Source organism: Chionomys nivalis, chromosome 17, assembly GCF_950005125.1.
Source record: "Chionomys nivalis chromosome 17, mChiNiv1.1, whole genome shotgun sequence".
NCBI classification, from domain to species: domain Eukaryota; kingdom Metazoa; phylum Chordata; class Mammalia; order Rodentia; family Cricetidae; genus Chionomys; species Chionomys nivalis.
In genome coordinates, this window is record NC_080102.1 from 8333457 (window position 1) to 8352115 (window position 18659).

Consider the following 18659-nt stretch of genomic DNA (forward strand, 5'->3'; position numbering starts at 1 on the left):
TCCAGCTGGCAGCTCATGTTTTTCCCTCTGGCGGCTACACAGCATCTCCTGACTCTGCCTACTCTCTCTCTCTTTCTCTCTCTCTCTCTCTCTCTCTCTCTCTCTCTCTATATATATATATATATATATATATATATATATATATACATACATATACAGATATATAGATATAGATATATCTTTTCCAGCCTGGCTATTTTCTGTTAAACCATGGGCCAAAAACAGCTTCTTTATTAACCAATAAAAGCAACACATTTACAGAAGAACTTCCCACACTAGGAAGAGTGAAGTGACAGTTAATTAAAAAAAAGCATTTTGTTTTCATAGAAAGACAGCACATTTGAGATTTTACAACTGCGATCATTTATAAGATATGTATAGGACATATAATTGCTAACATCTATTTCTTTTATAATGATGAATGAAACAGAACATTTATAATAGTAAGAACTGTTAATTTCTTAATATGAGAATATAGTTGTCATATTTAAAATATTCTGTCATCTACTGGAGATATGCTGTGTATTTGGTAGTTTAATTATGATTTACTTTAATGTAACTTGACAAATATTGTGTGGGATATGTAGACAAATGTGTCAAAAATTTGATGAATCTGTTCAATGAGTACAAAAAGACATGCTGTGTTTTTCTCCTTTTATATAGGTGAATTTTCCACAACAAAAGATTGAAGTATCTTTTCATCAACTGAACCAAATATTTCTGGGTATTTTATGATGTCTATAAGAAATGACTCAACTGATTGCCCATTCTTGTTCTCAGGAAATCATGGAGCTTTGTCAGTTTTGACATAGAATTTTCTTTGATCCTTCTTTTTTACAATAACTTCTACAACTTTATTTCTTGCCTTTGTCTATATTTAGTTTCAGAGCATATGAACCATCATGGTTTATAATTTCTCCTTCAGGAGACAGGAGATATTCAGTGATGGATGAGGACCAATACCTTGTGTACATTTTCCACTGAGCTTTATTTAACCCAAGCCCCAGATTCTAAATGCAGAAGTTGAAGTGTCTGAATGTCTTCAGTCAGGAAGCCTAAGTTTTTCCATGAGAAACCTGGACAAAGCATTTGTTTGGAAGCTGTTTTTTGGCTTTCACCTGAGGCTGCTGTCCTAAAAGTGAAACGTGCTTTGTCTTCTGGATAAGAACACTTTTCTCTTACTCACTCTCTGCCTTATTTGCAAGTTGGAGGCTCAGAGGAGACTGCCTGTCTACCCAGCTGCAGAATGTGTATGCTCTGCTTGCATTTGTTGCCATGGAAGCTGAAATATAACTGATAAACTATACACCCCAAACAGATTAAAACTGACTTTGGAAAACTCTGTAGGATTGTTATAAAATTTATGATGAAATTATCTGTTTACTACCACTCTCCATACTTAGGTGATAGCTTAGGAAATATAATTTTTTTAATAGAATCCCTTTTCTGGAACAGTGTTTTGATGGCAGCAAGATTACTGATGAATAAATTCTAAATTTTAAATCTGGTCTAATAGAGTTTTACACCATAACAAACTTATGAGCACTATAAAAACATAGATGTTGAACATAAGAACATATAAAAACATAGATGTTGAAAATAAGAAATATTATATTTATGATAAAGTGAAAGTTCCTAAAATCCAAGCCTAAATGTATACAAATACACTAACAGTACAAATTATTTCTACCTTAACATGACACTTTTGTTTCACCCATATTTACCTATGACTTGTCTCACTACTGAATTGTTCGAAATGTAGCAGTAGCTACCATTTATTCAGCATTTATCACCAATAGAAAAGTATGTTAGTTAACCTTATTTAATTCTCGCTATTTTCTGGCAGTTGGATCTTGTTATTTACATCCCCAGTGTTGATGAGAACCCTTGAGGGGTGACACATGAGAGGATGAATTGTGAGATATTAGTCTTGGTCTGAGGCACATTAGGTGGGAGCTGGATGGACCCCACTAGACTTTATTCTACTGCTTTGATAAAAGCACACTTATAGCACAAGCGTCATCAGATCTTCCACAATACATTTATAAACAGTTCCTACTGATCCCAGCTAGCATCAAGTTTCTTAACAAATCACGCTGTGATTTCTCAGGAAATAGGAATGAAACCTTCTGTAGTTCTTAACTGAGGTTTGTTATGTAAAGAATACTCAGAATCTTACAGATAAATGAAAATGTACACCTTCCATAAATGTGGTTGTCATGTCCAGGTAGGTAAAATTGGTTTTTGGAAACCTGAAAAAGTACAGGATGATAACTCTTTAGTTAATATGTGTTTATATTATTTATTTATGCTAGTAGTTAGGATTAAAGTAATTTGACAGCAACAAAAAGTAATTGTTTTTAACAGACAGGTGGACCAATGGAACCGAATTGAAGACACAGATATCAATCCACACACCTACAAACACCTAATTCTGACACAGAAGCACAAAGTATAAAATGGAACAAAGAAAGCATAGTCAACAAATAGTGCTGACATAACTGGATATCAACGTGTAGAAAAATGAAAATATATCCATATCTATTGCCATGCACAAAACTCACGTCCAAATGGATCAAAGACCTCATCATAAAACCAACCACACTGAACCTCATAGAAGAGAAAGTGAGAAGTACGCTTGAACACATTGGTGCCGGAGACCACTTCTTAAATACAACCCAAGTAGCACAGACAGTGAGAGAAACAATTAATAAATGGAACTTCCTGAAACTGACAAGCTTATGTAAAGCAAAGGACACGGTCAACAAGACAAATGACAGCCTACAGAATGGGAAAAGATCTTCACCAACCCCACATCAGACAGAAGTCTGATCTCCAAAATATACAAAGAAGTCAAGAAATTGGTCATCAAAAGAACAAATAATCCAATAAAAAAATGGAGTACAGACCTAAACAAAGAACTCTCAACAGAGGAATCTAAAATGGCTGAAAGACACTTAAGGAAATGTTCAACATCCTTAGTCATCAGAGAAATACAAATCAAAACAATTCTGAGATTCCATCTTACACCTGAAAGAATGGCCAAGATCAAAAATACTGATGACAACTTAAGATGGAGAAGATGTGGGGTAAAGGGAACACTTTTCCATTGCTGGTGGGAATGCAAAATCCCTTTGGATTTCAGTATGGCATTTCCTCAGAATATTAGAAAACAACCTTCCACAAGACCCAGCAATACCACTTTGCTCAATCATACCACAAGGACATGTGCTAAACTATGCTCATAACAGCATTGTTTGTCATAGCCAGAACCTGGAAACAACCTAAATGGCCCTCGACTGAATAATGTATAAGGAAAACGTGGTACATTTACACAATGAAGTATTGCCAAGCAGAAAAAAATAATGACATCTTGAAATTTGAGGGAAAATGGGTAGATCTAGCAACCATCACATTGAGTGAGGTAACCCAGACCCAGAAAAATAAATATCATATGTACTCACTCATAAGTGGTTTTTAGACATAAAGCAAAAAAAAAAAAAAAAAAAAAAAAAAAAGCAGCCTACAAATCACGATCCCAGAGAAACTAGACAGCAATGAGGACCCTAAGAGAGACATACATGGATCTAATCTACATGGTAAGTAGAAAAAGACAAGATCTCCTGAGTAAATTAAGAGTATAGGGACAATGAGAGAGGGCAAAAGGGGAGGGGAGAGGAAGGGAGTGGAGCATAGAGAAAAATATATAGTTCAACAAAAATAATAAAAAAAAACACTTTATGGGGCATGTTGGAAAATAAGTAATTGTTTTTAAACTTCCTGGGAAAATTTATTGTACTACATGCTAAGTCAAAAAAGGAAATGAGAGAGGGAGAGACAGAGACAGAGACAGAGTTAAGACAGGAAGAGAGAGAAACACGCAGAGAGACAGAGACCTGTCTTATACTCAGGATCTGCCTGTGCTAGCCAAGCACCCATCGCAGAGCTCCAGCTCCAGGCAGAAGAGGGATTGGGATTGCACTGGAGCCCATCAGGGTTTTCACTGCCTGTTGGATTCACCCTGAGTTAGGATAAAATACAAGCAGCAAACCGCACCATCTTTGTGTCACACAGAGTAGGAGAACAATTGCTGAAGGTCATGACCCATGGAAATTTTGAAGGGATTATTTTGTCATCTGCCCTATTTCTTGGTCTCTTTGCCCATTGGCTGCTCTGAATGTTATTTTAGAGACAGTTGAAACACCCCTTTTCCAAAGACAGCATTCAAAATTCTGTCTTTGGAAAGGGGGTGTAGTTGTTCAAGCAGGCTTTTCAAATGATGCATGCATGGATATATGAAATATGCAAGAGCCCAGAAATTGAAATAGCTGGATCTTAGTCTAGACTCTGTTCTGCCATTATCTGGCTGAGTATCTCAGACACTGCTGGACCATGGTTTTCTCATCTGTCAGATATCAGTATGGGGTGCCAAATAATTTTTAATGTTCCTTTCAATTCTTATTAGTTTCAAAAGTTGTGGTACAATATGTCTGGCAGACACAAATTTCTTTTCCAGTTCTTCTCTCATGAGCTATTTCCAAGTATTGCTCCTCAGGCAAATACGTGTCCATTTCTAATCAATGAACTGCTACTGGCTCTCTGGTAGAGGGTCTACAACATTACTTCTCGTTCCTTTGGGACTCACGCTGTCTTCCCTCCCTCTTTTCTTTCTTTCTCTTGAAACTGGGTTTTGTCCTGTAGTCTACAATGGCCTTGAACTTGCAATCTGCCTGCTTCAGATTGTCAAGTGAAGGGCACAGATGTATCACCACCCCTGATTTCAGGGCAGCATTTAATAATGACACACAGGGACAGAACAGTCTTTTGGGTCTGTAGAATCTATTTCCTTCTGGATTAGAGAGGTGCAACAACCGTTTCGTGACAATGGGATGACAAAGTAAATACTAAGATGACAGAAGCAGAATGATGGAAAGAGCATATGTGTCCTCACTGGCTGTCTTGAAAAGCTGCCCCAAACTTGAACTACCTAAAATTTGACCTTTTATTATGTGAGAAAAATGCATAGTTTAAGTCACCTTTGTAAGGTTTACCCTTATTTGCAGTCAAACTTATGCCTGACTGAGCCTAAAGAAAAACTAAATGACTTAAACCGAAGAAGGGTTAACATGATAGAATGAATAGCATGTCTACCATCTCAGAGAGTTTATAATAAATAAAAGGTAGGAGACAAGCACTGAGCTTGCCATGGTGCCTGACGGAATACATGAAGAAGTTGGATGATACAAACAGAAGCAGGATGCAATCATATTTGATGTCAGAGGAATATATGGGGAAGTTGTAGCTCATAACTCCTAGAGGTTTATTCTGCCTCCTAATGATGCCGTTATTAGTAGTTAAACTATTAATGAAAAAAATTAACAACTAGAAATTGGGTTAAAAGCACTTGCCTGGTTAAGTTTGTCTAACTCTTAGGTTCATCTCACTAGGATGTTCTAGTTGTCTAGATGGCCTCTGGGACTGAATTCTGGAAACTCTTTAACACAATGTCCTTCTAATTTAAGCTCCATGTTTTTTTAATGAAATGGACTGTAATCACCTACTTCTTCCTCATAGATTACCTAATCTCTTATGCAGTTACTACAGCACCGTATGTTGCTGTTTTATCAAAATGTGTACTAAACTCAGTTGTAGCCTCCCTTCCTTCACAGACTGTCCCAGGCTGCTCCCGTGTCCCCTTAAACAGCTTGTGCAATCTGATAGTTTTATTTATTTATTTATTATACAATACTCTGTGAATATGCCTGCAGGCCAGAATGAATTAGTGAACAAAAGTGACAGCATGCTCTCTCCCTTGATATTTGTTCTTGAAACATCTTGCCTAGCTATAGTACAGTCTGGTCCCATTTTAGAATTATCAGGGAAGTGTTATAACTGAGACTAAGCCCTCCCCTTCAACACCACTTGAATGTAACTGGCCTGCAGTTGCTTGCATGCAGAAGGAGATTGAGAAGCACTTCAGTGACCGCTAGTGTGAGGGAAAGGTTACCAAGTAGTGCTAGAGATGATTGCTAAACTTATATCCATCAGGAGCCAATTATTTCAAGTTCTTGGCTTTGAGGTATTAGATGACTAAAAACATTTTTTATCTTAATCTGAGGAGATTTATTGAAAGAATACTTGATGTTTTTGAGGAAAATTACAGGGAAACGTGATTCTACCTGCGTCGGGTATCAGCCAAGCTAATGGAAAGCAAGACATTCTCTTTCTCTCCTTCCCTCCCTCCCTCCCTCCCTCCCTCCCTCCCTCCCTCCCTCCCTCCCTCCCTCCCTCCCTCCTTCCCTCCCTTCCTCCCTCCCTCCCTCCCTCCCTCTCTCTCTCTCTCTCTCTCTCTCTCTCTCTCTCACACACACACACACACACACACACACACACACACACACACAGACAGACATACACAGACACACAGACAGACACACAAACACAAACCACCAACCTCCCTCCAGATTTTAGGTCTATTCTTGGTTCTCTCTTTGTGCAGCCTTGCTCTCATTGCCTTGCTAGAGTGCTACTCATATTTGTGATGTATTTTTGTACCCTGCTTCTCCAACTGCACCAAGCTTGAGAACTGGTTCCTTTTTATCTTTCCTTATGTTGTTGTTGATGAATTTCTGACAATTGTTTAATAAAGAAATGATACCAATCCATGTAAGTTATTTATTTTTGTTTATTATTTGAGAATTTTCATTCATGCATATTATGAAAAATGATCATATTCACCCCAATTTTCCCTTTAGCTTCACTCATATAAATAGTACTCTAGTATGTTTACCATCTCAAATTTATGTCACCTTATTCTTTTTAGAGAAGAACCCCACTAAGTCCAATTTGTTTTTCTATATATAATGGGTGTGGAACCACCCACTGGAACATGGGGAAGATACTAATGACCACACCTGAAAGAATGATTGCACACCCCTACAGCAGTTAGAAGTTAACAGTTCTTCATCCCTATGCATGCTGAAAATTTGGCTTGTGTCTATCTTGCACAGAAAGCCATAGATGTTATGTGTTTATGAATGCAACAGCCTTGTTATTCCAGAAGGCAGCATTTCATAGCACTCATTCCATCTTCCAACTCCTCAACTCTTTTCATTTCTTCTTCAAAATGTTCCAGGTTTTTGAAGGAAGAATTGATATGAATGTCCCATTTAAAATTGAGCATTCACAATCATTTGTTCTTCGCATATTGACCAGTTGTGGATCTCTGAATTGACTGCTATCCACCGCAAAAGAAGCTTCTCTCACCAAGGCTGAGAATAATCTAGGCTTACAGGTGAAAACACAAATATTTAGAAGGCAATTTGACAGCATGCCATTTAGGAAGATAACAATAATAGCGTATCTAGCTTCAATAGCCAGTACCAGGAATTAATTTCTTCTGTGATCCAATCTGGAAGAGGTTGGTTACCTCATCACACCCATGCCATATTAGCACTGATACCTGGCAGGCTGTTATTATAGCAAGCAGGTCCAGCACTGGGTAAGACCACCAATGACTTGAATTTCACCTGTACACCAATATTTCCCTGCTTCTTTTTAATATAAACAAAGACAAAGAGCTCGCTCAGGGGGGACAGCCTCACAAGTCCATGAGGGCTACTTATAGACAACAGTTACCTAATTCCAAACATCCTTTGATGAGTCACATTCAGATTAAGAAACTTTCATATTAAAAGTACACAGTCGCTGGAAACAATCTATAGTCTTGGCATGGTCAGCAGCTTACTACTGACCTAACTGTGTGCACTGAAAGAGGCCAACAGGGCAGAAGGACAACGGCAGGTGACTTTTTCCTTTATGGAGAAGGAGAAATAACAGTAGGATTACTTAGGAGGTGGGAAGTTGGGGAAAGACCTCAAAAATGAATTCTGCTGAATACGGGAGTTAAGTTTCAAGTTCAAATATTTTCTCCTACAGTTTACATCAGTAGAAGTATGCAGAGAGAAAGGAGCATTTTTGACTGGTGCATTCTTGGTAATTGGCACGGAAGAGGATGAATTTCATAAAAGTGAAAAGAAGAAGGCAACAGAAGGATGGAGGCATGAGGGAGCAAAGACACACAGCTGAGAAAGGCAACCGCATTAGACTGATCAGGCTGTAAATTAGAAGACAGAAGGTTGGTTTTAGGAAAGATTTTGGAGACTTGAAATTCTGTCGGTAATAGAGATTCTTTCCAGAAAAATCAGTTTTTGAACAGGATAAATATATGAACAGACTAGAATTTTAGAAAGATAAATCCTCTCCCAGAAATACGCTGTTTAAAAAAAGAGGGAGAGGAGAAAATCTGAAAGGATCTCATCTTTCCAGGGGACAACATGGACACAGAGAGAAAGCATCTAGAGAGCCATGGGGATGCCAGACAGAATACTGATGGCAAGAAGAGAGAAGCCGGAATTAGCATGTTACACACCGGCAGCGTTCCTGCTGCAGACGTGTGCTAAAAACCAATCTCTTCTAACAAGTTGCTTTCTCAAAGTTCCTTGTTAGGCTTATGTATCTCACCCCACTCCACCCTTCACTCACTTGGGAAGCACTGACCGCACTCCGTTAAATCCTATTTGATAGTATTAGACAGCTGTGCTAAGATGAACAAGACTAGTCTCTTGCAATGAAAAGAGACGTGAAAACAATGAGTGAGAAGGCACCATAAAAAGTGCCACAATGACCTCACAGGGCTGCTGGGTAGATTAAATGAGGTCGTGTCTGTGGAGTGCTTAGTTAGGCACAGTGCCTGGTACCCAGCAAGAGCTCAATAAATAGCAGTTCCTATTCCACATCAAATCCCACGAGAATACAAAGAGAGACTGATGAACTGCTGAGGACATTGAGGACAGCTTCAGGGAGGAAATGGAATAACCATTCAGGCAGAGACAATGATGGCTCTTCTAGACAGAAAGACTCTTAGAAAAACTCTGGTATCTTCTAAAAGGACAGAGAAGGAGGGCTGGTGGGGAGCACTGGATGGGTGTTTTGGAATGGTGGGGTGAAGACAGGTGAGGTAGGTAGGTTGGGTATAGATTTTAGAGGCTTTCAACATGCAGTAAAGATTAGACTGTATATTTCAGAAAATCAAAAGTAACCATTGGTTTCCACCAGAGCATGAGAGGGCACATTACTTACTGGAGAGATTCTGGGAACAGTTCAGAGGTGGTACACAGTAGGGTTGGGTAATGCGAAACCATCAGAGACAAGGAATCAACTAAGTTACAAAATTGTGTTGGCAAATTGCATGAAGTAAAGTTATTTTTTTTTTTAAAAATTGTTTCTACCACTTTATTTTGAAAACACATTTACCCCAAAAACATTTGTAACAATCTATATTCTTCTAAAGTTTTAAAAGCTTTTGAGATTTTGTTTGAATGGTTTTTATGTAATTTAAAATTCATTGCATTTTTACCAGCTCATTATCATCATCATAATATAGTTAAGTTAGAAAGCTCAGGTATATAATACATAGTATTCTAAAGACAGAATAATAACTTATTAACTTTCAAATAATCTTATTTCTGAACTGGGCTTGCACCATGGTATCAAGGCTGGGCTGCAGCAATCCTCCTGCCTCAGTTACCTGAGTAGAAAATACAAGCATATACCATCATGTTTAATTCCAGTGATGTCTTCCAAAACACAGAAGATGTCAGTTTAGCAAGAAACAAAACACAATGAGATGAACTTTACATGTGTAATATTCATTATAGCATTTGGTATTGAAATAACTTTATATAGAGCACGAAATGATCTCAGGCAAATGTTTTAATGTTGTGTCCATATCCGATGGTAGCATCTTGTGGGAAGACAGTGTGTCAACCACAATATGGCTAATGGCATAGTGTGATTTCTGAGTTCTTTATCTCACCGGGAATAGTTTCTTTCATCGTTAGCACGTGGGCCAGCTGTTATCACTGCTGCCTTAAATGTGGTAACTGAGCGACTACCTGCCTTACACTTTTTTCCTTTTCAGGATTGTTAAAAAAAAAAAAAAAAGCTCACTCCCATGAAAAGTGAGGTGTGTTACTACATAACATAGAGCCACTATATAACATAATAACTGGCTATAGAGTGTGATGGCTAATGTTTTCAAGGTGAGAGGATCTGGAATCATCTAGAAGTTGACCCTCCAGGCACGTGTATGAGGAATGGCTTAGATTAGATTAGCTCAAACCTGTGAGGGATTATCTAGTTTACATTGTTAATGAGGCGGGAAGAACAACCTTAACTGGGAGTGGTGCTGTGCTGTGGGCTGTGGTCTAGACTATAGCAATGAGAAAGCAAGCTGATCACTAGTAATTCGGTTTTCTGACTGCATGGAACATGACCAGCTCCTCAAACTCTGCTACCAGGCTTCCTTTGTCTTGACAGACTGCACTCTTTCTGACTTTCAGATGGGTCTTTCTCCCTTAAGAGCTTTTGTCAAGCTATTTTATCATAGCAAGAAAAGTAAATTTAGGCTCTAGAAAGAAAGAGATAGCAGAGCCACCAGGGGCCAGCTAACTAGATACAGAAGAAGCAGGAAAGCAAGACATACAGAATGAAAGAAGGGTAAAAAGCCCAAAGCACAATTTAGATGATTAAAAATAGATTAAATTACATTAAAAGAGTTAGTGAAGAAAGAATAAGCCATGGCCATGCATCCATAATTAATAATAAGTCTCTGTGTCTTTATGTGGGATCTGATTGGTGGCCCAAAGAAAATTCCAACTATACTTCACCATGGGTGAGATCTCATAGTTGCTTGTTTTAAGATGAAGGGTAGGTTTGGAAAGATGGTAGATTTTCGAAATGTTGAAGAAACTTTATCAATCATTGATCTTTTTTCTTAAGTGCACTCATGAGGATGAAAACCATTTTATTTTAAAATACTTACATAAAGGACAGTCATCTATCCCAATGAAGCCTGGAAGAGATTTGTCTTTATACCAAAGTAGTCATAAGATATAATTTTAAATAATATTTGGGAAAAGAAGCACAAAGACCAACATTTCTAGGAACCACAAAATCACAGTAATACCCTGTTGACGTCAAGTCAATACTTCAGTCTGTAAGTCATAGAGCCACTGAGCAGGGCAAGAGCAGCCTCAACGTCATGGCCCCTGAACAATATCTGTGATTATGTAAATAATAAAGCAATCATTTCGAAAAGTAATCGTTTACTGTTGAGAAATATACAACTAATTATACTTAAAATGATTACAGAATGTTGGAGAGAACTCAGAATGTAGCAGAACTTGCTTCTTGTCTAGAAGACTCATGTTCAGGTCCCAGCACCATACTCAGCCTACCATGTTCTGGCTTCATGGCATCCAAAGCTGATTTCTAGCCTTTATTGGCACCGGCATACATATGCATGTGCATACACACACATGCATGCCCGCACACACACACACACACACACACACACACACACATACACACACACCCCTTTCAAAGACGCCATATCATATAAGCAAAGGAAAGGAATATAAAGTACAAAATGTAATACTTTTCATAGCTAGTAAAATATTTATGCAAGGAGATAACAATTTTTATAATTGCTATTTTGACAAGTTTTAGAGATACAATTGATTTAAGGCAAACTCCGCAACAAAGTGTATCATAATCACCAATAATTGATTACACACTTAAAAAGAGTTAAGATTATGAATCTTATGATGTCTTTTTTACCACTATAAAAGCATGCAACTTTGATATCTTCATTGTCTGAAACCATCACAACAAGCCATATAATAACCACATCCATTGCTTATTTCTCTTTTTAAATTTTACTTCTAATTTTTTATTTTTATGTGTATGGATGCTTTACCTGCATATGTGTATATCCATATCTATGTACCATGAGTACATGCAGAAGTCAGAAGTGGGCCTCTGACTCCCCAAGACTTAAGTGGGAGATGGTTGTGAGGCATGATATGGGTGTGGGAATTGAACCTCGGTCCTTGAGAAGAACACCCAGTGCTGTTGACCTCTGACCTATATCTCTAGTCCCTCCAGTGCTTTCAAAGGTTCCTCATTTCCACTGTTCATTTTTAAAGTCTCTATTAGCATATATTATTAGAACATATTAGTTATACATAATAATGGGTTCATTATATTTTCATGTATGTATATAATATATTTTGACCATATTCATCCTTATTTCCTCCCTGTCCCTTCAAATCCTGCAGATTCCATCATTTCTCCCTAACTACTTTCCCTTCTTTTTGGTGTCCCAGTGAGTTTAACTAGTTTAATTGTGTATGGTTATGTGAATGAGAGGTTATTTACAGGAACATGAACAGCTTGCTAGTGACTACTCCACTGAAGAAAAGGCCTCTCCCTTCCCTCCATGATGGGTAATCCTAGCTCCTGAGAGCTGAAGAGTGCAATGACCAGGTCTTGCCCAAGAGACAGCCTTCCACACACTCTCCTCATCTTTTGACTCTTCCCCGACTCTTCCAACACCCCCTTTGATGATGTTCTCAGAGCCTTGGAGGGGTTGTATATATGCCCTTTTAAGGCTGAGCACTTCACCGACAACTATTCACGATACCATGGACAGTTTGAGTCTCTGTTGTAATGCTGTCCACTGCAAATTTCCTGTGATGCAAGTTGATGCCAGCAACAACTCATAGCTCCCACATTCATAGCTTCCTCTGACCTGTCCCTGTCCATGCGGCCACTGATCAGCTACATTTCATAACTATATATTTGCTTTCTAGAATTACATGTAAATGAAAGCATACAACATTTACTGTTATAATTGTTCGGCTTCTTTTACTCAACTTAAAAATTCATAGGATTATCCATGTTGTTGTATGTATTAATAGTTCATTACTTTTATTCTGAAGTTTTAATGTACCAGTATTTGTTAATCCACTCATGAGTTCATGAGGCATTTGGGTTATTTATAGTTTAGGGTTACTGCAAATAAACCTGTTAGGCACATTTGTCTTTAAATCTTTGTTTATACTAAAATTTTGATTTTATTATTTAAATACTTAAAAGTGTAATGACTGGACCACATAGTAGGTGTATTGTTAACTTTTGAAGAAGTTGTATAAAACTTTGCAATGACTTGGCACTTAAACTTCCATCAGTGATAAGTGAGAATTCAAGTTGTTCTACATTCTTGACAACACTTTGTACAATCTATTATTTTAGCCAGTCTACAATGTAGTGGTATCTTATTGTAGTTCTAATTTGTATTTACTGAAGGACTGAGATTGTTAATCATTGTTTTTATGCTTTTTATTATTAATATATATCTTTGATAACTTACAAATTCAAACACTTTCTCTTAATGAGTTTTAATCAGTTTGACAGTTCTTTATATATTTTTATATTAACCCTATATAAGAATTAAGATTTCCAAAAATTTTATCTTCCTTTAGAGTGTCATTTTATTTTCTTGTCAGTGTCATTTTACAAGTAAAATTTCCACATATTTTAATTTTTAAGGAATATACCTTTAATATTTGTCTGACATAAAGCCAACATCTCTTTTCCTTTATATTATTTACTAAAAGTTCTTTACTTCTAGATTTTTATACTCTATCTGTGATCAAATTTAAGTTAAACCTGTGGTGAAGAATACAAATTAGGTATGTATTTTTTCATCCAAGGATATTTCAAGTTAAGCAGCGTTTACTTACAAAATTATTTTTCCACTGAGTCGCCTTAACTTTTTCAAAAATTAATTCCCTGTGTTACACATGGATCTATTTTAGTTTCTCTGTCTATTTCATTTAGATATTTGGCTTTGTGGCAAGGATATATTCATAATTAATGTAGTATTATAATAAGTCTTGAAAACAAATAGTATTTGATTTTCTCCCTTTTCATTTAGTTATTATACATCTAATGATACAAAAGAAAATATAAAAACTCTCTTCATTTTTCTAGTTTACTCTGAGAAGATAAAGGTAAAAACTTCAGTTAAAAGTGGTTTTATATGGGGTGTGCTCTCAGTAGATATATTGTGGTTCTTTTTATTTCTACTTGTGTCTTGGACGTTAATGATTATTGGGTCAATTATTGTGGCTAAAACTACATCTTGGGTAGAGATTAGGTTAAAACATATGCTAAGCATAATTTCCAAAAATTATACTTTTCCTTATTGTACATGGAATGAAAATGAGTGAATTTTCATGTAAAATTCCATTAAAACTCTGCAGAATTGAGCACCATTATCCGAGATGATTACATGTAAAAGATGAGAAATATTCTTAATCAAACATAGTTCCTTAAGACAATCCTCATTAGTCTTTACTGTCTGTGATGGTTACTGTTGATTGTCCATTTGCTAGGATCCAAAATCATTAGGGGACAAATCTCTGGGCACACCCATGGGAGATAATTAAGATTACATTGTTCTCTGAGTACGCTTACGAAGGATATCTTGATTAGGTTAATTAGGGTAGAAAGATTCACTGTGAAGGGGGGCCAGCACCTCTCCATGTGCCTGTGTATTAGCTGCATAAAAGGAAGAAGCACCTGAGCACACACTCTCTGCTTCTTGGTTGTTGATGGAATGTGACCGGCCACTGTGACTTTCCCACCATGATGGACTCTCCCTTTAAACTTGAGTCAAAGCAATCCTTTCTCCTGTAAGTTGCTTTTGCCAGTGTATACGAAAGCAAAGAGACAAGTCACTAAGACAAGCTCCTTTCATCTGACCATGCGTTCCAAACCATTCTGAGATGTGACCAAACACATCTGTGACACATCAGGAGCTATTAGGAGCTCACGTGCCTTTGAAGATTTTTTTCATTCTGTTTTCTATAAAACTGAAATCCTCAGTATATTATATATCAATTGAATCTGTAGAATTTATATATAGGAAGTTATTTTGGAACCAGAGAATCTTATAACTGAAAGCTATGGATTTGAATTCAGACAAAATGGGTTTATATCTTGAGTCTTACTGGCTGTTTCTGATTTTGTTACTAATAGTCTCCAGACTCCTGTCTATAATTAGAAAATTAGTAGTAATAAATATGTTGGCTAACTCTTAGGATGTTACAAATATGGAGTTAAATGTTTATAAAACTATTAAACTATAATACTATCAGTAGCTGTATGTAGGCATAGTTACACATAGTCATGAGCTCACTGTAGGAGTGACTCCTAAATGTGTCTGCATACCAATGTTATTTAAGGATCTTCAAAAAATATCAAAGCCCAAACCATACCTTTACCAAGCAAATTACAATGTCTTTGGAAGGGACACAAGGCCGTTTTTTTTAAAAAATTAAATCTCCTTATAAACTAATAATTAAATGATTTGTATACATTATCTTATTTAGTTATACAGTTCTCTGAGTTAAATTTTACCTCTGGTTTACAGACAAGAAAGCAGAAAGCTAACTTTAATCTTGAGAATGCTGAGAAAAATATTCTCAAGAATGCGATCTCAAGTTGGTTTGGCTTCAAAACCCCACTATTAACTAGTTTTCTGTATTTAGTCAAGATTCTTAGAGAACCCCAAATTCATTTTTTTTAAATGAACCACTAAGTAGAGCATAGGTACATGGCTGTAACTGCCCCCATATAATATAGAAGTATACTCTCTATTACAAACATCTGACCCACCAATGTGAAGAAAGAATTAAAGGAACTCAGGACATTTTGATTTTATTTGGGATGGAATATGATATAACTAATTTATAATTTATAAAATAAATGAGAATTTTTAACTGACTTTCCACTATCTTATGTCAAAGAGTTGTTTTGGCATATGATACTCCATAATTTGGCATGTGCCTTATTGTTTTCCAGACTTTGGAATAGCCAAATAATAGCCAAACCACTATTCAGAGCTTCCATTCAATGTTTGTCTGAGAATAATTCCTGATGTGCTGCAAATACACTGGCCAAGATAACCTGATGACTGCTTTCTGGAACATTACGCTACTTGCTATAAAATGCATTCCTCAGTCACATCATTTACTCTTTATGCACCCAATTTAAAGCATAGTTTAACCAATATCTTTGCTCTAGTGGGAACACTACAACATGTTCTGGTGTCTAAGTGGCAGATGGCTTTGGACATCATTGGCTATTGCTTTTCCAGGCTTATAAACAAGTTACAAGATTTGAGCAAAAGAATGACACTTTTGTGGACATGATGACATAATTATGGGTGTAGACCTAATCATAGAGAAGAATTCCCAAAGAGCTTCTGTGAATATAAATTACAAAGATCCTGCCATAGGAGTATTTTTAGGATTTCTTAACCCCCACTGTAATTGTAAAACCCCAAACTCACTTGAGAGATTGTGAAGACTTTGGACTTGACGTGTAGGCAGCTGTTCTTTAGTCCTATCTGACCATTTTTGGCTGAGGGCTCTCCAGACTTCATCTCCTGAAATATCAGTGGTTTGTTTTAGTGTAACACACTGACGAAAATCAAGAAGTTAGCAATACTTTGACATTTTCAGTGGTGTTTTTCTAACATTATAAAGCATCATTTTCTAGTAGGCAATGCACTAAGCCTCTGAAACTGTAAGCCGGCCCCAATTAAATGTTTTCCTTTATAAGAGTTGCCATGGTTACGGTGTCTCTTCACCCTAACTAAGGTAGCTTGTGTTACTTTTTTATTTCTACTGGTAACTTTCTAATTTTAAACATTATTGGAAATTTTCAACTGTTGAGTCTTTCTTCATTTTTCATGTTAGATGATATTAATAAATATTCAGATCTTCATTTCATCTGCCAATTTTTAAATATCAGTTTCCCTGTTTTTACAATGCCAATGTTTTCTTTTAGTTTGTTCTTGTTCTTTCAGGGTTCAAAATCAAGGGGCTATATTAAGGCAGTATCTTAATTAAAGCACATATGTGTAATATAATTTTGCTAGATTTTAGAAGTGATTATTGAATAAAAACAAACAAACAAACAAATAAATAAATAAGGAAATGATATGACTGCTCCCAGGTATGTTAGAAGAGAAGGTTTATTATAGACATTTGGGAGAGCATAGCCACAGACAGGGACATCTGGAAGACTCCAGAGTAGACAGGACAAGACTGAGTTGAGCCATGTAGGGAGAGAGGGAGGGGAAGGGAAAGGGGAAGCTAGAAGGCCAAAGGTACAAAAGGGGTAGGTAACCAAAATGTCTGGATCGTATAGGGAAGAGCCTCTGGGAAAATGGTGGCCCAGTCCCTGGGCTGGAAAGTTCAGGGTACAGGGCAGGGCATGATAGCCATATCCTGTAATGGGTAGGGACTGAGGGATGCTGGGAGAACCTGGAGACCAGATCCACGTCAGTTGTTTGTCCCAGGTTTGAAATTTGGCAACTGTGTGGTTTTACCTTTCAATTTCTTAAGGATATATTTTGATAAGATGAAATTTTTCTGTGTATACGTTCATGTGTGTGCATATGTGTATGTATGTAGGATATGTATCTACATGTATGTTTATGTACATATATAGAGGGAAGAGGTTGACATTGGTGTTTTTCTCAGTGGAGACTGCGGTGGTTTGAATGAGACATGTCTCTCATAGTCTTGAACATCTCAGCACTTATCCCCCATTTGGGGGCACTTTTGAGGTTATGGCCTTATTAGACAGAGAATGCCACTTGTGAAATGCTTTGAGTGTTGATAGTCTTTGCTCAATTCCTTTTCTTCTTTCTGTTTCATGCTTACATGTGAAGACATGGGCTTCCAGCTTCTTACCCCTGTCACCCTGGCTACCATTTGCTACCATGCTCTCCTGCCAAGATGAACTCTCGACCCTTAAGAACTCTTAAATAACAAAATAAACTCTTCTACAAGTTGCCTTGGATATAGTGCAGCAGAAATGTAACTAATACAGAAGTTGGTACCAGAGAGTAGGCTGTTGCTATGAAAAACCTAACCATGGTTTTTGGAAGAATGTTAGAAGACTTTCGAATGTTGGGCAAGAAAAGGAAAATAAGGCAACTAGAGCTTTACAGTCCATCATTGTAGTTGCCTGGGTGATAGTAGTTCTTACACCAGCGTAGACTGTGAAGGCCTACATCAAGAGATTTCAGAATCAGTATCAGCCACTTGGCTAGAGGCCATTTGTGTGATATTTTGCAAATAACCGACCTGTCTGCCTTTTGCCTTTGTTTTAAGAACTTGTTTAGGGTTAAACTTAAAAATCATGGACTAGTTTATTTGGTGGAGGGAATTTTGAGAGTGTATAAGGTTGAGTTTGTGAAATGGTTATTGTTGATAATGGTTACACAGGTATTCAATGGAGAAGCACAGTGGGGCTAAAAGAAACAGGAAATGCACAGCTTGAAGGAGAGAATACTGGGCAGTGTAATGGTACAGCCAAGGAGAGGCTATGATTCAGGAGAGCTGGGTAGGAGGACTCTTTCCGGCAGCCTCTGGAGAGCACAAGGGAGCACAGGGAAACAAAATGCTTCAGTGTGCTTGCAGAGCACAGTTCAGCCGTGACAAATGCAGAGAACTAGGTTTCAATAGGTCATAGTCAGAAGAGAAATGTTGGGTTCAACCATGAGGTCTCGAGGCCTAGCAACATAGTCACAGCAGTCGACTGCTGTGCACTGAAAACAGAATGAGGGAACAAAGCAGATAAAGGTAGATAGGAAAACCCAGGTGTAGTTGGTTGTTTTACCTCTTCTGGGGACCAGGTGTTATGGCTTCACTCAGAGGCAGAGGCAGGAGAAT

The 18659-nt window shown here is 37.3% G+C and overlaps 1 long non-coding RNA gene across 2 annotated transcripts in view; it reads right to left on the reverse strand.

Annotated features, from left to right (window-relative positions):
- The window catches only part of LOC130889087 (uncharacterized), a 143945-nt gene that overhangs the window by 32432 nt on the left and 92854 nt on the right, over positions 1-18659 (reverse strand). The window contains exon 3 of one of the 2 annotated variants that reach the window (XR_009058488.1): positions 16265-16360. The exons of the other annotated variant lie outside the window; for it this stretch is intronic. This is a non-coding gene — a long non-coding RNA (uncharacterized LOC130889087). The remainder of the gene's footprint in view (positions 1-16264; positions 16361-18659) is intronic. 2 annotated transcript variants of the gene reach the window in all.